At 42.9% G+C, this 26,610-nt stretch overlaps 1 protein-coding gene and 1 pseudogene across 5 annotated transcripts in view; one reads left to right on the top strand and one right to left on the bottom strand.

Moving 5' to 3' along the window:
* The window catches only part of LOC100763438 (elongation of very long chain fatty acids protein 6), a 111,584-nt gene that overhangs the window by 22,541 nt on the left and 62,433 nt on the right, over positions 1–26,610 (top strand). The gene's annotated exons all lie outside the window — the stretch shown is intronic.
* On the bottom strand, positions 5,052–5,166 carry LOC113833513 (annotated as a pseudogene).

The following is a 26,610-nucleotide window of genomic DNA, read 5'->3' as shown; positions in this document are numbered from 1 at the left end:
CCACAATGATGCTGAACTCATGGTGAATACTGAGTCATTGCTCCTAGGGGAGATAGAGAGGTAGGTTTTCTGCAAGTCTCTGGCTAAAACCGCCTTACTGCATATGTATCATCAGCTCACCGCCACTCAATTCCTAGGCTACAGCACCTTACCTCAGGTGACAAAGCAGCTCATTGAAAACGTTATTTCTTTGCAAGGTCAAGGTGTGTCACATCCTTATGCTTAGAGTATTACATAGCATGTTAGTCTTAGGCTCCATTTTAAGTGAGAATATTGTGACTAAGGAAACTGAGGAAAAGGTACGTGTTTAGTATGAAAATCAAAGCCGGGCGTTGGTGGCGCACGCCTTTAATCCCAGCACTCTGGAGGCAGAGGCAGGCGGATCCCTGAGTTCGAGGCCAGCCTGATCTACAGAGCAAGTGCCAGGATAGGCTCCAAAGCTACACCGAGAAACTCTGTCTTGAAAAAAAAATCAAAGCCGGGAGACCACCGTCTTACTTGATCTTAGTAGGTATGCGCCATCAAGTTTCAGAATATCCCATCTTGAGCGTGACTCAAGTGACCACGAGCACCCACACGCAAAAGAACTGTGAGTTTTTAAACGAGTATCTTTTATTTATTCTTTGACAACTTCATCCATGTATACCATGTATCTTGATCATGCCACCTAGAGCTATGAAATTTTAAATCTATTTTCTCGAGAAGGTAATTTCTCAATAATGAGGCTTGATTACACCTGTGGGAAGCAATAGCCAAAGTTGGCTTTTTTTTTTTTTTTTTTTTGGTGGGACTTGGGATGGGCTCAGCAATGGAGCTCTGGCCTAACATGCTCAAGGCCCTGAGAAAAACCAAGCCACAAAATCAAGTTCATGTCTTTATCCTGCCCTGGATAACTTACATTTATAATGGCAGCTTTCACCTGAAATATTTTCCTTTAGGACTCTGTGAAGACAAGTCCTTGTCTCCTTTCACATTTGCACCACCAACGCCTTCTAAAGTTGGAAATTAGAAAACTTAATTAAAGGAGCCAAGTATTAGAGCCAAACAATTGCTGTTTTCTCAGAATCCAGAGAGAAAGATAGCTCATTCCAGATACACAGGGAGTTCTTTGTTGTTCTTTTGTGAAGATGGAAGGAGATTGGGCTGTGTCTGCTCGAAATGCTTAGTTGGGGGCTTGTATTGAACATTTGCCAAGGCTATTATGTAATTATGGAGAGCTTACCCTGTGCCTACTAAGGGCTTTGTGGTGGACAGTGTGCTGCCTTGTGTTTTATGAAGTTCGTCCCTGTGACTGAGACCTGCAGACAGGATAGCCACAGAGAATTAAATAGCTTGCAGAATGTTGCCACTTTGCCAGTTGGTGAGCCCGGTTTTAAAGCAGTCTGGTGAGAGGTATGGGCTCCTACTCTGCACATCATGGAAACCATCTCTTAGGAGGGTGAGGTGGGCGCATTTCGTTAAAGGAGGCCCAGCTCAGTGAAAATACACGAGATACCAATTTTTGAAAAACTCTCACATCTATTTACCTGTACCAGTAGTCTGTTAATCCATCGCAGGATAATACACAAGGCAAAATATAGCTCCAAATGCTGATTCATTCTTGAAGAATGCTAATGTTTTTCTTTGAATAATTTCTTTTTTGTGTCGCTTAAATTCTCGTTGTACTCAAAGCAACATGAAAGCAAAATTTCCACTAAAACATTAATCATGAATAACAAACACTCCCTAACTAGCCATTCCAAGCACTAAAGTCTAAAGTACCATCCCTAAAACACAAGGAAAGCCTTAAATGGTTAGATTCCTAAAGGCCTCAAGGAGTTTTATACAAACCACCGGGATAACTTTAAATACAGACATTGGTTCTTTTCCACCTATTAAAAAGAATAAGAGAATGCTGTGTGCTTTAAAAAATGTCATGAGAGCTATTTTGCATATTCTTGTCAAAGACCAATATATAGTAAAATATATTAAAATATATGCTCATGGAATTTTCCCAGTCCCCAGTCCTTCAGTCAATAGACCCTTATGTAATCATTAAAATCTTGCTATTAAAGAATATATTTTAACAGGAAATGTATACTGTAAAGGAGGAAAAAGTCTACAAGTATAAAATACAAAATCAACTTACAGAACACACATGCATACAATATAAAAACATATAGTATAGGCTTAGGAGTTACACAGCGTCTACACTTACGCTATATTCTGAGTGAGTGTCTTACGAGGAAAGAATGACATTTATTTGTTGTTAGGGAACTAAAAGTAAATCTCAGTGCACCACACATTTTTGCTAGTTCACAGCATCAGCTGTGTGCACTGAGGGTGTGCAGGCTGCCCTTTGGTTGGGCAGCAGGTAATTGGATGATTGGAGTGGCCTGTTACTACTGGGGATAGGAAAGATAGCCTTTACTATTTCAACTTACTTGAGTTACTGTCTATCCAGGAAGGAAAAAAAAAATGTGAATGTAAAATACAGATCGGAAGTTGTCAAGCAGCAGATCCTCGGGTGCTGGCATGCAGCAGCTCCTGGCCATTCACTCCAAGAGGAAAATGACTGTGTCATGGGCTAAGTAGATGACTAAGGCAAGCACTTGAGTTGATAGTTGCATTCACAAAGCGGGGACCGGTGGAGGTTCTCCTGTGACAGTAACAATGGAATACTGCCTTGTGCTGAAAGCATCAGGGCTAACCACACTGAGCTTGGGTGGCGGTGTGCAAAAATAGAAGCAAAGAATTTGAGATCCTTTGATTATCTAAAAGGAGAAGTGATGTTTAGTGACTGGAGGGAGCATGTGCTCTCACAGGCAGTAAGTTAAGGGAACTGGAGTATTAGAAAAAGACTCAGGGACAGGTTAGAGATGAGAATGTCAAGAACATACAGTCCAGGGGCTAAATGAATATGGGCTTGCGCAACCTTCCGGAAGGTTAGAAGTTACAGTGCCTGAGGAACAGATTGTGCTTGCAGTATCTGCTACTAAGATCAGCCCTGGGCTAGGCTTTTTTTTTTTTTTTTTTTTTTTTTTTTTTTTTTTTTCCTGTAGCTGTTTATTGGGAATCTAGAGAAACTGAAATCAGTCATTCATTTTGCTTGGAGAAGATAACCCTGCCTCCCCACTTTCCCCCATAGACCAGAGGCAGCGGGTGTGGTATTGTCTTTGGGAGTTACTCTTGGATTTTTCATGGGTAAATGTTCTGCTTGGCAAAGCAGGTGCTAAACCCGGTGGTTTCCACATACCTTATTTTATTTCATAAGTCCTGATAATCCTGGCAGGAATGCATTATCATTGTTAGCCCATAATCCAACAGAGTTCCGAAGAGGTGATTAGCTCACCCCTGCCCTACTTGGGGGTGTGACCGAGATCAGAGCTGCCCAGCTCCCAAGACCAGGGCCCATGCTTCCTCCGCCCCCACACAGCACTACCTGTGTCAAAGATTGCAGCTAATGTGCAACCTTCTCACGCCTTGTGGGCTGAAGGAGCTCACTTGTGCTCGTTCTGATTTTTGTGGCATCCTTCAAATGCTGGTTTGATAAGCATCAGCAGCTGAGAGAACCAGCCGGACTTGGCTGGGGTTTACCAAGTGTTTGCTGAGGAGAACAAAGTTGAGTGCCCAAGCTGAGTGTAGGACCAGCAGTTTGGAAACCAGCGTACGTAACAGGAAAAAGATATGGTAGACAGGAAGCAAGCACATGAATCCGATCGGAACAGGATGGCTGAAGTGCCTTCATCGTCTATAAACCTAAATAATACAGAAGATGATCTATACAGAATTACTTGTTTGGGCCCATGAATGGCATGACGCCACCAAAACAGGTTTCCTGGTATTGCTTTTTTTCCACCTTTGCTTTTTCTGTGTGCAGGATAAGGCAGAGATTGCTGTCCTGGATGGCTGCTGTTTGCAGGTGTCAAGTACGCAGGCTGTTTGACTTGTCCAACTACTTGAAGCCAATTCTCTTTTTGCAAAATAGAGGTCAAACAAACCTGCCTCACAGGCTTGCATGTTTGCCACACTTTGGGTGGGTATTATAAAAGACTGAATACACAAAAAAGCCACGCATGGCAACAGTGTTGTGTTTAAGCAAGTAATCCTTCCATACTGCTTGCTTTCACTGAATCTGCCCAGCGTTTATGGTTGGTCAGGGATGCTTAGTTATGTGAAAGTGTTCCTTTAATCACCTGCTCAGAATCCTCAAACTGTTAGACCCCCGGAAAACCTGCCGCTTTCCTCCCTAAGATGGCCATGGCCTCCTCTTCCTTTACCCTGAATTTCTTACAGGGAAGTGGTGAGTTAAAATAATGGGGCTTACGGGTTCTTGTGCAAATCTGTCTTTGATATTAATAGCTCCATGAAATTAAGCACATGCTTTCCCATTGAGCAGGCCTTTTCATTTCTAAGAGTGAACATGGGATGATCAAATGGGGCTTCGGTAAGAATTATACAGGTTAAGGTGTGTCAATGACTTATACGGCCCCAGACACTTTATAGTCTCTCTGTAGACAGCGGCTCTGCCAATAGGAATGTCAGAAACCCCAGTAGCCCCGCCTTGCTCTCAGTACAGCAGCAGAGTTCCCACCAACAGTGCTTTTTAACCTCTGAGGGTGCAGGAATGCTGTGCTCACCCTGCCTACGACTCTTTCTGCTGCCAAGTTACCTACCATGGTGACTCCAATTTGCCATCCTGATACAGAAGGCTCAACTCATCAGTCATTTCAGCCTTGAAAAGGCAATGCCTCTCCTCCCCCAGGACCTAGCTTAGGACTCTGGCCAGCCCACTGCCAGCGTGGCACCTGGAATGTCACTTTCATGGGTCTCTGGTAGATTGGAGCTTTGTGTTTGAACTCCTCATTCTCCAGTGTATGCTCCCTGATGGACACTGGTAGCTTTTCCCATAATCACTTAGGAGTAGTACTTTGTAGGCCAGCTGTATACTTCTGATCAGACTTGGCCATCATCTCTCTAGGGTGCAGTGGGTTCAGCCTCAGCTGCAGAATGGTACTGACTCAATATGATAGGTGTTTCTGGAGGCATCCTGTTTGCCGGATGCCGTTCTAGGCCCAAGACTCGTGTGGTTATAGGTCTCCCATCCAAGTACTAATCAAGCCCAGCCCTGGTTAGCTTCCGAGATCAGATGAGATCGGGCGCGTTCAGGGTGGTATGGCCGTAGACCCCTGTTGTCATAGGTAAGCATGCCGTGGTGTGAAAGCTGTTGAACATGCCAGCCATGCTGTGTAATAGTCCAGGAGCGGCCTCCAAAGGATCGTCATTGAGAAAAGCATGGTGGTGCCCAGGCCACAGGAGAGGAGGATCCAGATGAGACACAGCAGTTCCGAAGCCTCCTCTCCCTCTGAGCCACACTTACCCTCAGCTTTCCGCCTTGTTCTGAGGCATTGTTCACACATTGATTGTATGCATAAGGGAAAGATTTGGAGGCTGTGCTCTCCATGGGTCAGAGGTGTTTTTGTCTAAATGATTGGCTGTTCTCACAGGATGCTGCTCCTCCCTTGCATGTTCCTAGGCACAGAACATTTAATTCAAGTCCTTGTTCTCCCGTATATTACCTGGATGTAACACACACACACACACACACACACACACACACACACACACACACACCGCATGACTCAGACTTCCTGTCCTAAATAAGGATCCTATTGACTGCTTGCTGGGGTAGTGATAGATATTAAGTGCCTGGCATGTGATACAAGCTCAAAATACAATAAAATTCCTTATGTGTTGTGTTGTGCTTGTGTGCCGCTGTAGTTTGGCACACAAGGGTCTCCTAAAAGTCCACATGGTAAAGGCTAGGTCAGCAGCAGGGCACTGAGAGATAGCGGGAGGGAACTTTATTTTAATGGGCATTCCACTTTTATCTCATTCTGAGGATGTGGGTTAGCATCTGGCTTCAGCACTTCTAGAATTGCTCCTTTATGTGGGTGGCTTTGGGGGTCTTAAACATGTTGATACACACCATCTTGCTCAGGGGTCCCCATTTGCCCACTGTGACAGTGGCAACACTGGCTGTTCTGAAGCAGAAGGACAGGTTGTGCACTGGAACTCAGCCAAGTAGCTGTCCTTGCAGATGTAATGGAGATGGTCCCTGAGATGACACTGGCCGTGCCATTTCCACCTTGGTCACCATACCAGGTCCCATCTGCCCACTGCAGGGGCATCTCTTGTCCATGTAGGTGCCCTTGGCGGCTTCTTTGGACATCACAAAGCCTGGACAATATTCCTGTAGCATTAAGGTAGTTTTCCCTTAGCCAGTTTTCTTCCCTCAGAGCCCTCTCGTTTTGAAAGATGGGCAGATATCGTGTGGGAATAGTAACCCTCTTCTTGGCTGCTGAAGAAGTGGTGATGATTTTCTTTCAAGGTAAAGCCTTGTGGGAATTCTCTTGGTCACTGTGAGATTGCCCTCTGTGGGACTGCAGGCATGGCCCTGTCCTCCTGTTTTCCTGAAGGGGATGTGACCTGTGTTCCCACTGGAGTACAGCATCATAGGCCCGAAGCAACAGCAGAATAACCTTTTATGGCCCTTCAGACAGGCGACATTAAAGTTCAGAGTCTGATTAAATTCAAGGGATAAGTTTTCTGTTTGGTTGTCTATTTCCTTCAGAGTCACTTTGACCCTGGAAAGCCTCTCATAAACGTGGGCATTCTGCTTTAACGTTTTGGTGTATATATGTTTTTTGGTTTTTTGAGACAGGGTTTCTCTGTGTAGCTTTGGAGGCTGTCCTGGAACTTGCTCCGTAGACCAGGCTGGGCTCGAACTCACAGAGATCCACCTGTCTCTGCCTCCCGAGTGCTGGGATTAAAGGCATGTGCCACCAACACTTGGCTTTATATGGTTTTTCAAGACAGGATTTCTTTGTGTAACAGTCCTGGCTGTCCTGGCACTGGCTTTGTAGACCAGGCTGGCCTCGAACTCGAAGACCCACCCCGCCCCAAATGCTGGGATTAAAGGGCTTGTAGTACCACACCCAGCTTTGTTACAACTTTGTTGTTGTTGTTGTTGGTGGTTTGTTTTTTCACTTCTTAAAATGAAAACCAGGCATGTACATAAAATTTAAAATACGTACAACAGTGAAAGGGTGTTCAGTATGAAAGACTGAACCCTTTCCTGAGACCCACAGTTCCTGTCCCTGAGGATCTCCAGTGCATCTTTCTAGAGACAGTGATTACAAACGCATTCAGTGCTCACTCCAGGTAGCTCAGGGAAATGGGTTCTGAGGGCCTCTGGGAACGTTTCTTTTTAAATTTCTTTTATTTTTATGTGTATGTCTGTGCACTGTGTAGGTGCCTGCTGTTCTCAGAGGTCAGGTGAAGTTGGCTCCCCCAGAACTGGAGTTATGGGTGCTTGTCATCCATCGTGTGGGTGTTGGGAAATAAACCAAGTGTTCCTAACTGCTGAGCCATCTCTCCAGTCCTTGGGCATAACATATGACAAATGATTGCTTTTGGGTTTCTGTTTAAAGACACTGTATTTAATAGGTACTATTGATTCACTTACGTTGAGTTTTCATTCCTGGGAAGTCTTGTTTCCCACACATTTCTTCTTTGAGGCACATCTCAGCCTTTTTGTGCTAATGGGTCACAGAACAGCCCCTCTGCCCTAAACACGGACATTTGAAGGAGTAAATCACAAAATGAACAGCACAAAATGGAAAGGCGTGGCATTAAATAAGAGCACGAGCAGGATCCTTGTTTACAGTGTGACTACTGAGACCAGAGGAGAGCACCTGCCCTGTTCCACTGCAGCTGGGGGTGGGGGCCATGAGACTCTGCATGGCTGAGAAGCACTGTGACAAAGCCATGATTATTGGTTTTTGTGGGAACAGTGTTAATGAGCAGGAGAACTTGTAAACATAAAATCAGTGAATACTGACGATGATCCAATGTGTGTCATTTTTGTTTTTCCTCTTTAAAGAACAAATGGTATCACGCAGGGCTTGAAGTTCTACACTGCCCTTTACTGGAAGCTGTGTTTTAAGGGATTTGATGCACGCTCATTCCATGTAGGGTAGGAGATCCTATATTCTATTTTGGTTTTGAGAATATGTATTCCATTAGATGGGCAATCCTTAATTATTACAAATAATTATATCTGCATACATACAACCATGTAATACGTATACATATACATGGGTTGCATTGCACTGGAAATAGTAACAAATACTGTCAAATTGCCCCCCATAATGACTGCATTATATATGTATTTTTACCATGCCTAGAAGAAGGGATGGCTTTCTTTCAGTAACAGCATCCATAGCTAGTTGTGTGAATAGTGACTTGAATTCTGTTTATTCTTTCGACCTATCCTGTCAGAGGAAACAAGGATGACATGAACTCACCAAATAGAAAAGCAGCAGTTAAGGAACCTCAGATGCATGAGTGAGGATTGGCTGCCTGTCTCTGCTCACCCTTGGGAAGCCTTTATCTACCATAGATGGTACTCACTCGTTCAACAGCAGGTTGCCATTTCCTTTCCAAAACTACCCACAGAAAATTGCTGTGCATCCAACACTGGTGCACATTTCAGTGACACCTGAAAACCATCGTCTTTTCAGTTATCGTTACAGTGGCCTGGAGGATAGCGTTTGAAGCTTTAGGACTGTGAAGGCGATGCTAGCTTATCTTTGGTTTCATGGAGCTTTCGTTCAATAATAGCAAGATGTAGACCTGGAGTGCATAACACCATGTCCTGATTTGTAGTTTGTGTGTGTAGTGTGACTGTTGGTTCCTGTTCGTGGAAAAAGCCTCCTGAGGAAGAGGGGGAGCATTGGGAGGGAGATGTAGTTTCTCCGGAGAGTTAACATTTGAGTAAAGACATGGGTAGAGAGAGGAGGAGCCAGTGAACAGGCCCGACGTGGAAGAGACGCATATGACAAGGGACTGGGTGCTAGGAGCTGATGGATGAGGGTCAAGTGAGAGAAGAGCCTGGATAGAATTGCAGGGCCAGTTCACTCAGCACTTGGAGTGTGCTGGGAGTGTGGAGCACCAGTTGTGTTGTCCGAGAGGCAGCTGCAGTCTTCTTGGCAAACTTCTGGTATTATCTGCTCAACTATGACCTCCCTTATGTCTAGAAAGGCGTAGGTGTGAGGGATCTCTTTGTGTGTTACAGCTAAATCATTCAAAGAAACTAAGTGGGCCGGGGACACCTGACATCCAGGTGTGACACAACAAGCTCTGTGTCAAGTGCACAGTACTGTTCAGGAAAGATCCTCAAGACTCACAGTTCAAGTAGAAGAATCTAGCATTTCCTGTGTTTGCATGCACCCTTGTTTTGTGTGTGCACACACTCATGCGGTGATTTTTTTTTTTTAACAACATCAAACTTTCTCTGTAGGGTACCTATAATATTAGGAGGTTGCACAGAACCATAAGAAAAAGATAAGTAACTCGGTAATGAGTGCCTGAAAAGGAAGATGACATAAAAGAGAATGTCACTTAGACATTTTTTTTCTAACAGACCTATAAAAAAGTGCTTAACTGCACTCATAACTGAAGAGATAAAATTGTAGTTATTTTAGGTTTTTAGACACTAAAATTCTTGAGCAATCTCAATGTTTGAGGAAAATGCTATTGGTGGAACTGTGAACTCCTTCGCTTTTTCAAGTGCTTTTTGGGTTTTCTACTTGTTAAAAATACCAGTCTCAAGCGTTGGCAAGAAAGATTTTAGAAATATGTCAGGGTGTGGAATACGCCAAGATTCACAGTGCTTCATTGCGGTTTTATATCTGAATATGTATCTACTAATATACACAAGTCATGTGCAAAACTGGAGGTCCAGAGACCGGACTTTTTTTATTTTACAGTATTGGCTTTTCATTTAAAAATAGCCACATGGGGTTTTGGTAGTAAAAAAATTTAACTTACTAATTAAAACTGGAAAGCAAATTTCTCTAAGCATGGTCAAGCAAAGAAACAAGTCGAGTCGTTATTTTTATTATCCCCTCATGTGTCATTGATTGATCATCTCCTTGAATTATCACTTCTCATACTTATGCGGCAAGCACTTCACCAACTTAAGCCATCTTCCTGGCAGCATAGAAATAGCTGCCCATTATTCCAGTATTCCCACCATGCTTGTCATACACATAATAACTTAATTTTACAACTAAAAGAGGAGCTACTACACAGATCCCCAAGTATTTCAAATAGTGATCAAAGTAGGTTAAAAAAAAAATTAAAACATCTGCACCAAGTCCTTTTAGTATTAAAACTGGCTGGAATTGTGAGTCATGATGAGTTGTTTGGTAGGTGGATTACCCAGCTTCCTCATTGCTTTTGAGGATGGTTGTGACATTTCCCCTGGTTCTTGACCTTGGTAAGGATGGAATTTTGCTTCCCCAAAGATGTGTTTCTATTTCAGTAGAATGTAATGTTTGAAGGAAAGTGTAGCTTGATCCTACACTGGCAGAAATACTTTTGGGGTCATGTTTAGTTATCTTGTGTGGTATTTAAAATACTGCCTATTAAATTATAGATCATTTATATGATGACCCACTGTGTAGCCCTGTGGTTATCTCTGTAAGTGTACTGATAATCTTAGTTCTGTGTCAGTACAGATATGTACTATGTGATGGACTAGTCCATGGCAGAAAGTAGATCATGGATATATAATATGATTGACTTTTGTAAATAACTTATATTCTAAGTGCTCTCAATTGAATCAAAGTGCAGTTGACATTTTTATTTTTTGTGTGTGGTTTTTTGTTTTTTGTTTTGTTTTGTTTTGTCCTTTTTTTTTGAGACAGGGTTTCTCTGAGTAGCCCTGGGTGTCCTGGAACCCACTTTGTACACCAGGCTGACCTTGAACTTGGAGATCCATCTGCCTTTTCCTCCCAAGTGCTGGGATTAAAGGTGTGTGCCACCACTGTCCAGCAAATTAGCAGGTTTTTTTAGTGCTGCATTTAGACATAGTTAACTCACTGGATACTGTTTTGTGTGTTTGTTTTTTTCCAGTGTACTTAATGATAAAACACCATAACCAGGCAACTTATAAAAGAAAGCATTTCATTTGGGGTTCACTTTTGGCAGGAAGTCAGAGAGCATGCCCATCTTGGCAGGTGGCAGGCAAGCATAGCAATGGAGCAGTATCTGAAAGCCTGTGTCTTGATCCCACAGCACCAGGCAGAGAAGAAGCTAACCAGCAGCATGGCATGGGCTTTTGTAACCTAACTCAGTGACACACCTCCTCCAACAAGGCCATACCTCCTACTCCTTCCCAAACAGTTCCACCAACTGGGGCCCAAGTATTCAAACATGAGCCTATAGGGCCATTCTCATTCAGACCACTTATATCCATGACCTTTGTTTTACCTTTGTTTTTAAGTATAAAGTAAAGGCACATTTTGTAGTCAGACTTTTCTTCTTTTGGGCCTCCAGCCACCAAATAATGACACGGAGAGTAATTAATTGTGAAACCTTGGCCTTTAGTTTAGGCATGCATCCAAATAGCTCTTATAACTTAAATTAACCCATTCCTATTAAATCTACATTTTGCCTCATGGCTTTTTACTTCTTGTTACAGGATTTCCCGCCTGGTTCCACAGCCGCCTTGCCCCAAATGAACACAAAGATGCTATATTAATTATGAAACTGTTGACTGGCTTGGGCTTCTTATTGGCTAGCTCTGTTTTAATTATTAACCCATAACTACCAATCTATGTATTTCCATATGGTCTTATGTTACCGGAGAACAGTTGAATCTTCCCAGGCTCACATGTCGACGCCTTTCTGCCTACACTTCTGAGAATTCTCTCTGTCTGGTAGCCCTGCCTATCCTTCCTGCCTGGCCACTAGCCAAACAGTGCTTTATTCATTAACCAATAAGAAACATGTGTACAGAAAGGCAACCTCATCAACCTTTCCTCCATTTTCTGTGTCCAGCCCACTTCTGTTTCGCTGGCATCTCTCCGGTGTGCCTATTCATCCTGAATTCCTCTCTGCCTGGAAGCCCCGCACCTAACCTCTCCTGCCTAGCTATTGGCCGTTCAGCTTTTTATTAAACCAATCAGAATAAAACAACACATTTTCACACAGTATGACCAAATACCCCACAACATTTAGTTGCCATTTAAATGTTCTTTTTGGTGCTTCCTGTTCTAGGAAGAGATTTTTCTCCAGTATACATTGAACTTCCGAAGTATTTGTTTCCTGCTTCCATTCTTGTAATGATTTATTTAGTAAAATGAAACAAAGTATTCCATCTCTTTCAACTGGAGTAATTACCTCAGGTCTTTGCTGTCTGCTGCCCAGACTCTGCTTCTCTGACGTTTTTGGTGCTCAAAATGGATGTATAATGGCTCTTGTTTGTTGCTGTGTTTGTTTGTTTGTTTGTTTGTTTGTTTGTTTGTTGCCTCAAAGCAGTGATTCTCAACCTGTGGATCGTGACCCCTTTGGGCATCGCATATCTGATATCCTGCATGTCAGATACTTACATTATGACTCATGGAAGCAGCAAAATTACATTTATGAAGTAGCAATGGAATAATCGTATGGCTGGGGTCACCATGTGAGGAACTGTTTTAAAGAGTAGCAGCTTTGGGAAGGTTAAGGACCGCCTTAAGGGAAGGCAGATGTCTTAACTACTTCAGGTTATACAGTAATTTCTTTTATTTCTCTCCAGTTATTGTGTGATATTATTTAGCAAGTGCTACTCAAAATAGAATAGTGCTAAGGACTCTTGCCTTGCATTCTATATATTAATTTCTTAGAACCTGTGGACTATTGCTTTGAGCCGTAGCTGTGAAGAGACTGGCAGCCCTTGGTTATTTAAAAGTGGGTTCAAGTCTTGAGGCTTGGCGCCTTCACATCTGGCCTCTGCTAGACCTTGGCCTCCCTAAGGGCCTCAAAGTATGAGCGGGCCTTCTACTGAACCAGCTGTCTCTGCAAATCTGTCAGAAGTGCATCAGGGGTTGGAGATGGCTGAGTTAGCAGTCATGAGTACTGAGTTCTGATCCGAGCACCCATGTGACAGCCAAGAGTAGAGCCATGCACCAGCTGTAGCAGTAGTAGACTCGCTCACTGGCGAGTCCCAAGTTCACTGGTAGATCCCGTCTTAACAAAGGTGGAGAATGTTTAAGGAAGACACCGATGCAGGCACTCACACATTCCGGGATGGGTTTACAGAATAACTGACCAGGTTCTGTCCACCTTTACCAGTCAGTAAGCGGCTGAGAAAAAGACATCTTTTGCTAGTTTCCCCGTGGCTTTTATTGGCCACAAACAGATCAAGCCATGGACTACAGCCACCAGAAGCAGATTCGTTGTTGTTTTCGAACAATTTTGTGTACCTAAAAAAAAAAAAAAAAAAAAAAAAAAAAAAGTTCATGGGTGACTCTTGTATGAGAAGCCCATTCTTATGTCCGGGGTGTGTGTGTCTTTTTTCTTGAGTGCCTTTCTTCTCTTTCTCTTAACTCTTGTGCTTAACATCTCTATTTAAATCTCTCAAAAAATTCAACTTCTGCTTCGTATTGGCTCATCCTGAAACATTTTCTGTACCAATATGGAGAATCCTGGGTCTGAGGTCACCTGGCTGCTGCAGGTGACAGCATTGGGAGCTGTGTCTCCACCCCTGCTGCAGTGATACTGCAATGAAATGATATTTTATAGGAAGAGATTCACTCCCAGAACCCTAGTTTATGTGTGATGGTGCATCCAAGTGGCACAGGCAAGTGACTTGACTCTTGGCTCAGGAAAAGGTACACTGTCCTTGGATGTCCTTGCTATGGGCAAAGGGAATTGGGTGCTTAACCTTTACAGGGATGAAGAGCTACAGTCCTTTCTGTAGGTGTCTGTTCCATCCGAATGCTTGTGTCCCTGAACTAGTGTGTGTGTGTGTGTAGGGGGCACTCACACACACACACACACATACACACACACACACACACACACACACACACACACACACACACACACACACATGCCCAGATGGATGTTGTGTGTGTATGGCAGGAGGCCTGTGTGGAGTTAGAGAAGACACTTAGGTTTGAGTCAATGAATTCTCTCTGTGTATAGGAATAGAGGAGCATCCAGATTAGCACGAAAGAAGTCAGTTGGTAGAAAGACTGGAAACCCCTCTCACCTACAAGTAACCAAGCTCAGCTCCCTCCCTGTGTGGGAGTGGAGAGGGAGGGAGGCCGGCAGGCACTGTAGCGGGAGCTTTTGCGTTTCAGGCCTGCCCTGGCCCTCTAAAATTCACTTCCATTCTCATAAATACTTTTCTCTTTCTTCAATGGTGTTTCTATTTCTCCTACTTTAGAAAAACAAACAAACCAGGAAAACATGATATTTTTGTTGTGTGACAGAAATTGATCAATCCTATTTATTTTATTGACCAAAGGAATCCCAAATGATTTATTTAAAAAGTTTTCCCCTCAAATGTAACCTACTAAATCCTAAATAAGAAACATTTGTTCTCTTGCCAATCAGCCCTGGTTTTCTGTTAATGTTCATGTATGTGCTGGCAGATCAAGGCCTATAGACATCTAGAAAATACTTAGCTGTTCACCATCATACAACAGTCCTTTGGGGGAGAATCACATTCTGATTGTAAGCTGCATGTTATCTAATCCTTGGCTTCAAATCTCCTGTTCCAGAAGATATTTTAACTTCATGAGTATTTAGGTCTTAACAATATGATAGGGTCATTACGACTGCTAAGGCCTTGTTTGGTCAAGGTGACCATTCCCAAACCTTGTTATTCTTAACAAACTTTGCTATCCCTCAGCTTTTTAGTCCCCCCCTCCCCCTTCTGTTTGTTTTTAAAGAGATAGGCTGCTCTTTAGCCCTTGCTAGCCTGGAACTTGGGTCCTCCTGTCCCTCCCTCTTTTTATTCTGCCTTTCTTGCCTTTGAATAGGAGTTCTGCCTGCTAAGGCACTATTTTAAGGGAGTGTTTGCACCACAGGTTTTTGAAAAGTCTAGTACATATTTATTCGTGCACATTCATTCCCCCCACAAATGTGTGGAAGCCAGAGGACAACTTACTTGCTATAATCAGTTCTCTCTTTCCATCATGTGGCTCCTAGGGATTGCACTCAGGTCCTCAAGTCTTTGACTATCTCACTAGTCATAAAAAACCTGGTTTTTTGACACAGGGTTTCTCTGTGTATCCTTGGCCGTCCTGGAACTCACTTTGTAGACCAGGCTGGCTTTGAACTGCCTGTGTCTCCTGAGTGCTGGGATTAAAGGCGTGTGCCCCCACCATCCTGCCGCCATACAACATTTTAATGCTATGTGTTTTTATTATTCTGGTGGCCTTTACAACAGCCATCATTTAGGATAAGGGTTCTTCACATGACTTGTGCTTCTTACCTGGGAATGTCCTGCAAAGTTTTGCCAGCCACCAAGACCAAAATCTTGAAATCTCTGCAAGTGGACCTCCTAGGGTTTGATGAGAACCAGTTAGTAAAGAAAATATTGCCGGGTGGTGTGCACGTCTTTAATCCCAGCACTTGGTAGGCAGAGGCAGGAGGATCTCTGTGAGTTCGAGAGGAGCCTGGTCTACAAGAGCAAGTGCCAGGATAGGCTCCAAAGCTACAGAGAAACCGTGTCTCGAAAAACCAAAAACCAAAAAAGCCAAAAAACCAATAACAACAAAAGGAAATATTACAAATGACGGACCTGTTTATCTGCATAGACATTTAAATGATTGCTGTAAATGTCTTTGCAGTGTGTCCTGTTCTGGCCTGGTGTATTGAGTTCACTGTAGCTCAGGCTATGGATTTATGAATCAGATATTTTAGGGCTCCTAATATCTGGAAAGGACAGAATTATGTTAGAGTAAAAATAAGCATTGCAACAAAAGTCAGTAACATAATTAAGCTGTGACATTTGTGGTGCAAATTTCAAAACTTTTAATCCTGTAAGTACTCACTGCAGTCGGATATATGTAGTTGCATTTTGGTAAACTAGAAAAACAACTTTTCTGACTTTATACACAATGCAGTATTTGGCTGTAGGTGAGTTACCATGTTCCCAGTCTCTAGCACATATAACCTGTAAACACAACTGTGTGATCAAATGTGAGATGTTTGTGATTTCATTCTAGAAAAACCAACATAATAAACTGGTAATCTGAAAGTTTCAAGTGATAGGTTTTGTTTTTTCTATGTAAACGTGGTGTCAGTGTATGCTTCAAAATTTTTATGGAATTTTAAAACAACATATTACTGTGGAGTGATCAATCAGCCGTCAATAGGGCCAAGGTTTCTTTATTCGGATACACCAGCCAAGCGCAGGCCAAAGCGTGCCAGGGCAGCCAGGCCAGAGCGAGGAGGAGGGAGCAGGGAGAAGGGCAAGGAGAAGGGAAGGTCCACGTGTCCGCGGTCCCTTAAGAAGCCTTCTTAGGTCACTTTATTCTTCCCTCCCCCCACCACGCCCTCTTGGGCGTGTCCTGGCACACCTGTCCGGGCTACTAGGAGGTGGATCTACAGTGTCTCCCTACATATTACCAGTTGTACCCCATATTTGCTAAGAGAAAATCATGTTGGAGCTAAGCAAGAATATGCCAAGTGCTCATCATAAGCTTCAAATACACTAATTACTTATTATTATGTTATAGTATAATAATAACTTATTACTAATGTAATAAGTTCATGGTAGTGGTTCAAGAAAGAGGTGGTTTCGTGGGAAGCGGGGGGTTGGTCACAGGATAAATAATTTTTGCAGGACTTGTTTGAACCCAACTGTCTGTGCCTCCCCGGGAAGCGCTCTAACCCTTTCTTCTGCTTCCATGTTTTTGTGTGGCTTTATAGCCAGTGTAGCGTTTCTTCTCTTGTGGGTGTACGTAAAACATGGAGTCTAGGGCAGAGACGGATGCACCAGACTAGCTTTGTGTCCTGGTGTGATACAGTCAAAGAAGGGAGATGTCTATACAGTGAAAAGCGTGGCAACGGGATCGGGATCGTAAGCGAGGTGGCCATGTGGCGTCGGCAGTCAGAAAGCACACAGTGGACAGGAAGTGGGGTGGCCAGGCTAAGAAGTTTCAAGGCCCACCCCAGTGTTCCACTTCCGATAGTGAGGCTTCACCTGGACCTTGTAAAACACTCCCAGCTGGAGCTGTGGGCGGCTCCCCCCCATGCCAGTCACAACGCGAGGACGGCCCTTTCACGGAGTACCAGGCTTTCTCTCGGCCCCGGTGGGACCCTTGTGAGAGCAGCTGGCACAGTTTGAGTTGATGAAAGGTGTTTAAGGGCGAAGTTAAAGGGGCATTAAGAAATGACTAGCGATCAACCACAGGCTGCTGCTCTTCGGGTCCCCCGACGTCACGGAATGAAAGAGGATTTGTGTTTTCTCGATTTGATCAGCATCCCTGTGTAGCGCAGGCTGCCCTCACCCATCATCCTCCTGCCTCAGCTTGCCAAGGACTGGGATCTCGATAGTCATTTTTATTAGACAAAGTTTGCACTTCGTTGGAAAAGTGTGGAGAAAACTCCCATTTCTTTTCCTTGTGGATAAGGTCAGGAATGCTGTCAGGTCAGTGGGGCCAGCTGAGCCTCTGAAAGCCTCTTACATTTGCAGTGAGAAGTTCCACAGTAAGAAAAGCCCATTATTTATTCCACCCGAGAGTTATTTCAGGAATGACTAGCGTGGAAGGCCTTGGAGAACCCCGCTTGAAACAAACATCTGTAAACCCTGCTTAACTTTGTGAACTCAGATTGAAATTCTTAAAAATTTAAGATCATAACACTTTAAAAATAATTAACATTTTAAAAACATGTAACTTATTAAATTAAAACTTAAACTTTTTAAAGAGTATAATAATATAATTCCTAGTTTGCATGGGAGCGTAAAGTTTAAAGTTTTAATTTTCAAGATGCCATTTTGAAAATTACTTCAAGAAAGTGATTTATGAGGATAAAATAAATGTGTCAGTTTATAAAGTTTTTTTTTTTTTTTTTTTTTTTTTTTTTTTTTTTTTTTTTTTTTGAGCAGGGTTTCTCTGTGTAGCGATGGAACTCTGTTTGTAGACCAGGCTGGCCTTGAACTCACATCCATTCTGCCTCCCTAGCACTAGGATCAAAGGTGTACGCCACCATACCTGGCTGTAGCTTATAAATCTTAAAAGAGTGTTTGTTTATTTACTTATTTGAGACATGCGTCTCAGGATGTAGCCTAGGCTGCTACGGAACATTCTGTGTAACCTTCCAAAGATTTTCCTGCCTTAGCCTAAACAGTGCTGGGGGTTACAAGCCCTGAGCCAAGCCCACTTAAAGGAACACTTATTTCAGTTTGTTTGTTTGTTTGTTTATTTTACGAAGTGCATCTGCCCATCCTTGATTTTTGTCCATGAGTGAATTTTTCGTTCTTCATGATCCAGTTTCTTCAGTTGTCCTACTGTCAGTGGGGGCTTTCCCTCCACAGTTTATAATTAACTATTAAATGTTCACACTGTATATTAAAGTTGAAAGCGCTTTTAAAAAAAAAAAAAAAAAGGAGCTGGGTGTGGTGGTGCATATCCCAGGTCCCAGCATTTGAGAGGGAGAAGAAGGGTAGTGACTTCAAGTTGAGTCTAGCCTGATGGTCACTGCATTCTGGGGCAGCCTGAGCTAGACAGCAGCCAGACTCCCTGTCTCAAAACACCAAAAGCCAAAACCAAAACAAACTCTAAAAGAGCTAGGTTAAGAAGTCAATGCTGTTGTCATAAATACTTTGAGCAAGAAATTAAGTCAGGTATAGATGTCCTGAGAGACACTAGTTAGAGTCACTGGGCGAGTATAGGATGCTGTGCTTGCCATGGCCTTACTATAATGCAATTCGCTTCTCACCCTTTTTATATTGGACTTGAGAAGCTTTACCATGATGCCAGGAGTTGCCCTGGGCTGCATCTCTGCTCAAGTTGCTTCTTTCTGTCAGAGTTGCTGCTCTCTAGCCAGCAGCATGGGTCAAGCTGCCTGCTTGGAATACGAGGCTGTGCCCTTCATTTCAGATCACACCTGGGCATTCAAACACAAGGTTGACGGGGATCATACGTCCTCATTTTGAAGGATGAAAAGATTGAGCTTGGAAATTTTAAACAGTAAAGTTTTGTTTAGAGTCAGGTCTTCCTGTTGAAATAATGTTTCTAGGAGAGAGCAGAGAACTGTTTCCCTTTTGTCATCTAAAACCCTCTGGGATATTTTTAGGTGTCTCCCGTGTGAGGCTAGGTGTGCTGGATGGAGTGGGCATATCCTCTCTAGCGTGTGCCATGAGCTCCAATGCACGTGCGTGCACAGTGATGCAGTTGACCCAGCCTTCCTCACTGTGGAGAAGCATGATGTGTACGCAGCAGTAGCAATGCTGCAGAACCTGCAGGATCTCAGGCAGGACCTAGCCTACCACCTTCAAATTCTCACTTCAGCAATATGCACCCTGGCTTCCTCAGGAGGCACAGCCTGGTGGGAAGGTGAGGCATGGCTTCTTGGTGCTTTCCTTGAATATTCTGTCACTGCCTGAGAGAACCCACACTCTTTTTAAAATAAGAGAAATGGTGCCAGAGAAGTAAGGTGTAGATAAATGCAGGCTTTACAGACATAACATCGTAACAATAGCAGCTAAACTATAATGCCTGATGGGTTTCTCCCAGTAGCTTTCTCACTGATAATACATTCAGGAAATTCTCTGCAAAAAGAAGATGAAGGAGGAGGCAAGCTTCTTCCGGCATTCTCAGCTTCCTTGAACCCGGGATCTCTCTGACTCATCCTCCTGAATGCTAGGATCACAGACAGGCCTGTGTACTGACGCTCACCTGGAAGTTGTCTTGCATAGGCTAACCCGGCTAGTATTAGCCTTTGATCATACTTGTAGGGTAGAGATAAGAGAGCTCAGTGTGAAGCCAGTGGCAATTCCCTTCTCTCACCTAAGAGGTAAACATTTAGAAATTTAAAAAATAAGCAAATAGAAGATCTCTTGTTCCATAAAATGAATGCAAAATTGGCTCAGAAGGAAAAAAACAACAACCCCCCTCCCCCCCACAAAACTTAGTTCCTTAGAAATAACCATCCATGCTCTTACAAGTCTGTCCTCTTATGACACCGATACCATCTAGACTTCCCTGTGGCTGGCAGCTCTGACTCTTAAGTGAGTAAGCGAGTAAAACCTTTCCATTACTGCTCTAATTAGTCACAGTCCTTTTGGTAATAATTACACACAGGCTCAACACACCCACACAACATGTATCTATCCTCTAGGTCACGCCCCACTGCTGATCTTATTGGCGGCTTATTAATGAATCACTGATACTAGAAAACTTCAGAGGCTCCAGTCATTGGGAATTTAGGCCATGAACAGATGCAGACATTCAGGACTGGGCAGATAGCTTGGTGGGTAAAGTACTTGCTTTGCCAGCACCAGGACCCAAGTTTAACACCCAGATCCTACATAAAAGAAGCCAGGAATCATGGTGCATGCTTAATCCCAGTACTAGGCAGGAGGAGACAAGGACTAATGAGAACTTAACCAGGGAGCAGCAGGCCAGTGAGAAACGATCTCAAAAAAAAAATCTACACCTCTTAAAGAATGACTCTAATGCTGTCCTTTATCTTCCATACATGTGGACATAAAGACACACACACACACACACACAAACACACACACACACACACACACACACACACACACACACACACACACACACACACACACACACACACACACACACACACACACACACACACACACACACACACACACACACACACACACACACACACACACACACACACACGATGACAGACAGACCAGACAGAAGTAAATATTCGTCTCAAGAGTTTGAAAGTTTAATTTTTAAAGCCATATTTTTTTATTTTAAAACATCTGTATATGTTATCACCAAATAGTAATGCAAAGAGGATCCAAAATCATTTAATCAGTGTCAAAAACTAAATTTTAAATGTTCTGTTTTAAAAGTTTGGGGACTGAAGAAATGGCTCAGTGGTTAAGAGTAATGGCTGCTCTTCTGGAGGACCAAGGTTCAATTCTCAGCCGTCACCTGGCAGCTCACACTGTTTGAAACTCCAGTTCTATGGGGTTAGAAGTTATCTTCTGATCTCCTTGGGCACCAGGCACACACAAGCTACATAGATACAGGGATACAAGCAGTCCGTACACATAAAATAATATAAAAAATTGAAGCCTCTTTTGTTTTAAAAATATAAACTTGAGGATTAAATTTTTTTCCGTTTTTGAATTGTTGGTAAGTCCTCATTTCAGAAAGTGGCTGATGGAGGAGCTGTGTAAGTTCAGAGTTACTGTTGCAGCAGCAGGAATTGTGTTGACAGGATCCTTTAGATGTGGCCAGTGTATTCAGACATCCATTGGATTGAAAACCACTTCAGACAAGGCCAGATCGATTAATGCAAAGAACCCCCAACTGCAAGATTGATTTCTTCCAGTTTGTCTGTTCAAATTTGGCTGACCAGGTAATGAGACGGATGCATGAACCTGGGTGTAACCATTTTTCGAAGGGAGCTTTATCATTTGTATCTTCGGGGTTATTTCAAAATGCCCGAGGTACGGTGCCAAAAATGGAAGAATAGCTTCTGTTTAGAATTCTATTTCTCAACACACAGCCGTACTCTCAGCCCCTCCTGAGGTACTTGCTTTAAAGAAAATGAGAAAGGCTTAGGCAAACCCCTTAAGCCTGTAGGATTTGGTCTTTGACAAAGAATCCATTTATTGCGTATCATGATTTCTAGTACGATTCGAATCGTCCACGTAGGCAGTAAATACGTCTTAAGAGAAGTGGCAAGAAGAAAACAGTAGCTACTTCAAAGTGTTCTAAGAAAAATGGCTATGTTAGCAAGCCTTTTTGTTTGTCACTCTCCCCCTTTACGTTTCTCTGCACCATACAACCTTTACATGTCCGAGGTACCATCTTGTTTTAGAGATGAAGAGATGTGCCCCTCCTCCAAGGTCAGTGATAGAATTTGAGGTCTTGATAGAATTCAAACCCACGTACCCGTTTCATTCCTAAAACCATAACCTGTGTTTAACAAGACCATTCTGCCGTTCCATCTTTGTGCTGTTCTGCTGTCACTTGAATGTGGATAGACTGGCCTACACCGCTGCCAGAGCCACACTCGAAACCAAACTACTCATTCTGGGAGCTTGTCTCAGAAAAGCCGTTCTTGGCCATTTCCTGAGGTGAGGGCTACTAACCAGCAGCCTCCTGCCTGGGTATCCTGTGCGTTTGGGTGGCTCGTCTGATGGAGTAGAGGTTGAGAGAGAGTGTGGCTGGCAAGAATAGTCCCAGGAGGCTTGTTGGACTGGTTCTCTTTTATTTGTCAGTCGTGTCAGCCAGGAGCTGGGTTTGTTTGTCATGTTCACCACCATCAGACAGACCTTCTCTCCACGCTGGACCATCTCAATCCTTCCCCTAGCCACCATGGCGGTGGCTACATGGCAGCATGATGAGTGCCAGCCTTTTCAAGCTGTATCAGGACCATCACACACTTCAGGAGCTTGTGCTAAGTAAGGCCGTCTAGACCAGTCAGTGGCTGCTTGATGACAAGACAAGGAGAAAGGCTTTCAGCAGTCCATGGCTTGTGTCATTTAAATGAAATCTTGAAGTGCTAGACATTCCTCCATCTTTAACCACATGTTTTTTTGGCAGACTTCCTCTTCACAGTGACACAGTTACTCTATTTGAAATTAGTTCAGCCTTTCAAAGCAAGCTGAGTTTGTTGAAAGAGTTGGCGATTCGGTTAGTTTGATTTTCTTTTGCTGTGATCAACACCTTAATCATAAATGAGTGGGAAAGACAGCGTTTATTTGGCTTGCACTCTCTGATCATAGTCCCATCACGAAGAGAGGTCAGGGCAGGGACTCGAGGCGCTAACCTAGAGGCAGGAACAGAAGCGGAGACCATGGAGGGCCATTGTTTTTTGGCTTACTCCTTTCTACTTGCTGAACCTGCTTTCTTATACAGCCTAGGACCACCTGCTCACAGGTGGTACCACCCACATTAGACCAGGCCCGCCCACATTCATCATCAGTTAAGAAAACACCTGGGAGACTTGTCTACAGGCTTAGTGAATGGAGGCATTTTCCTCAATTGAGGTTTCTCCTCAGATGTCTCTAGCTTGTGTTCATTGTCTCTTCCATCCCATTATTTCTGCAAATACAGTATCAGTATGAGGCAGGAGCATTGTTGGGAGAGAACTTAGTAACAACACCAATGGTTAGTCATGTTGCAGTTCTATACAATGTTCATACTTGTCAAAGAATTGGAAAAGGAGGTAGACAAATATGATCTTTTTATCACTCCAGTTTACTATATAAGTATGCTGGTAAACACTGAGCCAGATATTTGATTTACAATAGAAGAGGGCCTTTCTAGATACAGTTTTCATTCATAGCTACTCCCACTAGAGCTCCATTCCTTTTGAGAGAACCCACATAAAATTATTGACCTAGGTGGAGTCAAAGTCCAGGCATTTATCTGGTTTTGTGGGTGGTGCCTGCAGACATAGATTCAGGTATGAATTGCTCTTATGTCCCGTGTGACAGAGTCAACATGGTGCCATTCAAATTGCTTCACTGGTGACTTATCTTATATTCTTGTTACTGAATTTTATTTTTTAAGATGAAAAACAAATTCTATAATGCATTATTGATCAAATCTTAGTATGTAGCTAAAAATCCTCAAGGACTCCCAGGAAATGTAGATGTTTAGGAAGTTTGTAGTGGAGTAACCAGTCCAAAGTCCGCATCAGGAGAATCAGGAGTTCAAGGTCATCTTTAGCTATATAGTGAGTTTGAGGCCATGCTGGGCAAAAAGAGACCTGTCATATAAAATAGAGAGAAAAAAATCTTCAAAAGATCCAAAGTGGGGAAACATACTTTGGGCACCTTTGTGGTCACGTTTATTGGAGCGTTGGAGAAAACTTAAATTGCCATTTGCTTAAGAAATTATATGTTAGTAATTAACTCATTTTCACAATGGAACACTCCTTAGGTAATTTCTTGGTACCAAAATGTCTCTCCATTTCAGGAGGCAACTACCTGTACAATTCCCTGTTTTCCACAGGGATGGACAGCTGATCTACCACCATCCACCTGGAGGGAAGCTGTAGCATAGTTGTGAGGCTTTGGGCAGTCAGGAAAATTGCAACATGCTTGAAATCCCCACCACACCTTGGCAAAATGTTAGATAAAGCTTGGAAGATAGTCCAGAGGCTTCCCAAATATAGAGGCTTTTATACATATATTCATGTATCCACAAGTTTCTGTAGTGGCTGCAGTTTCTTCCTTATTTCCCAGTATCATCACCATCACACTATTATTGCTGTCCTAGAACTCACTCTGGAGACCAGGCTGGCTGAACTCACAGAGATCCACCTGCCTCTGCCTTCCAAAAGCTGACATTAAAGGTGTGCACCACCATCACCCGGCTTCAGAATCATTTTTAAGTGTTGCTCATAAATATGAAATCTCCATCCATGCATCAATACAAAAGCGTATGCTTTTGTATCCAAGCTGAGACTCACTAGACCTGGGGGCTCCTAATGTCAGTCTGTTGCCTATCTATGTTATATAAACATGTTTGCAGCCCTGCACTCAAACAGTACCCAGAGCATGAAGCAGACAGTTTTTAAGAAAGGGTTTACTGTAAAGATAAACAAAGAAGCAACTTGAGAGGGCATTTGCTGTTCTTTCAAAAGACCCGAGTTCAGTTCCCAGAATCTGCATGACCATCACAACCATCAGTAACTACATTTCCTGGAATTTGAAGCCTTCTGACTTCCGCAGGAGGCAGACAAACATGTGGTACATATACATACATATACATGCAGGCGAAACACTCATGCACATAAAATAAATCTAAAAATAAACTTGTTTTAAAAAAGACACAGTGGAGGACTTGATTGATACTCGGTATAAAGTGTTCTGGGTATTGGAGCTGAGGGACACCTAGGAATGTAGAAGGGGTATCTTTCGTTAGTAGGGATGACTCCTGGTCAAATCCCAATGTTCTTCGTGTACTTGTCAAAAATTAAACATCAGTAATCATTGCACCCCTCCTCATTTCCTACATGGGGGAGAGATGTTAGGGGTGTGTGTGTGTGTGTGTGTGTGTGTGTGTGTGTGTGTGTGTGTGTGTGTGTGTGTGTACACGTGTGAGTACAGGCCAGAGGCATTGAGTTTCCCTGAAGCTGGAGTCACGGTTAGATATGAGGTGACACACTTTTAACTACCCCATCTCAGTGTTATTAGCTTATAATATTAGACTGAAGGGTCTAAGGAACCTGGAAAGAGATGAGTCGTTTTGTATGCTCTGACGGAAATAGGTGGGGAATCGATCGGGAAATTCAGAGAGGTTTTGTGTTCGTATAATTAACCTTTTTGAAAAGATATGTCCATAATTAAAAGATAAATTATACTGAAGAAAATCAATAGACTATAGCATGCTTGATAGTGTGGGGGAAGATGGTGACTAGCCAATAAATCTCTCAGCCACGAGGCATTAAATGGTAGAAAAAAATTAGCCTGGAGTCAGTAATTATGTCATTTAGTTAGTCATTATGAGTGGGCAAATGCCATGATCTGTCCTGAGGAGGAAGAACCAATTCGATTATCAAGAGAGCAAGAGTTCATTGTACTTTCTGGTTGTTACATTAATTAATTAATTCATCCAACTCTATTATCAAAACTGCCTTAGGTAGAGTACTAAGTAATGAGTGTTTACTGTTCAGACGGGCGTACACAGGAATGTAAGCTGTCTATAAATTCTGTTTAAAATGGAAACAAAGGTAGACCTGCTGGTTTTTTTTTTATTCTTTGAGATTTTTATTTATTTATTTTTTTCCTCATATGAGTGTTTTATCTGCGAGTTTGTGTGCCACCTGTGTGTCTGGTGCCCACAGAGGCCAGAAGAAGAGGGCATCAGATTGCCTGGGCTTGGAGTTGCAATTTGTGGCCTTGTTGGACCTGGGAATCGAACCCTAGTCCTGGAAGAACAGACAGTGCCCTTAAACACTGAGCCATCTCTCCAGCCTGTTGATAATGTCTTTGAAAGCAGTGGTTCTCAACATGTGGGTCATGATCCTTTTGGGTCAAATAACCCTTTCACAGGGGTTGCCTGAAACCATCAGAAAACATTATGACTCATAATAGTAGCAAAATTACATGATTGGAGGTCTCTATAACATGAACTGTATTAAAGAAGGTTGAAAGCCACTGCATTAAAGGCTGGGGCAAATTTCCTATGACCCTGTAACATTTCTAACTGTTGGTTAAGGGCAGGATATCCAGGGTGAAATTTACCACACCTCAGAAACCCAAGGAACGGATGGTAGTTGACAGACACAGGCCAAGGTCAGCCTTGCAATGAGACTATTCCCTTCTCTGCTTTGAACTGGTAGTGCCAGCCTTGCCACCAAAAAGCCATGCCACCAAATGGGCAGCACAGTTAACCCTTTCAGAGAATGAGCGCCATCAGTGAACTCTTACTAAGCAATTCAATTCAAATGGCATTGACCTTTATCTAAAAAACTTTAACCCCAAAGAAGTGGGTCTTTTGTTTGTTTTGTTTTGTTTTGTGTTTTGTTTTTTTTTTTTTTTGGTTAAAAAGACGAAGTAATGTATTTTTTAAATTCCAGATTGCAAAATAAAAATACAATTAATAG

Source organism: Cricetulus griseus (genome assembly GCF_003668045.3).
Source record: "Cricetulus griseus strain 17A/GY chromosome 1 unlocalized genomic scaffold, alternate assembly CriGri-PICRH-1.0 chr1_0, whole genome shotgun sequence".
NCBI classification, from domain to species: Eukaryota; Metazoa; Chordata; class Mammalia; order Rodentia; family Cricetidae; genus Cricetulus; species Cricetulus griseus.
The sequence above is the reverse complement of the archived record's forward strand: the minus strand, read 5'-3'. Positions and strand labels throughout refer to the sequence as shown.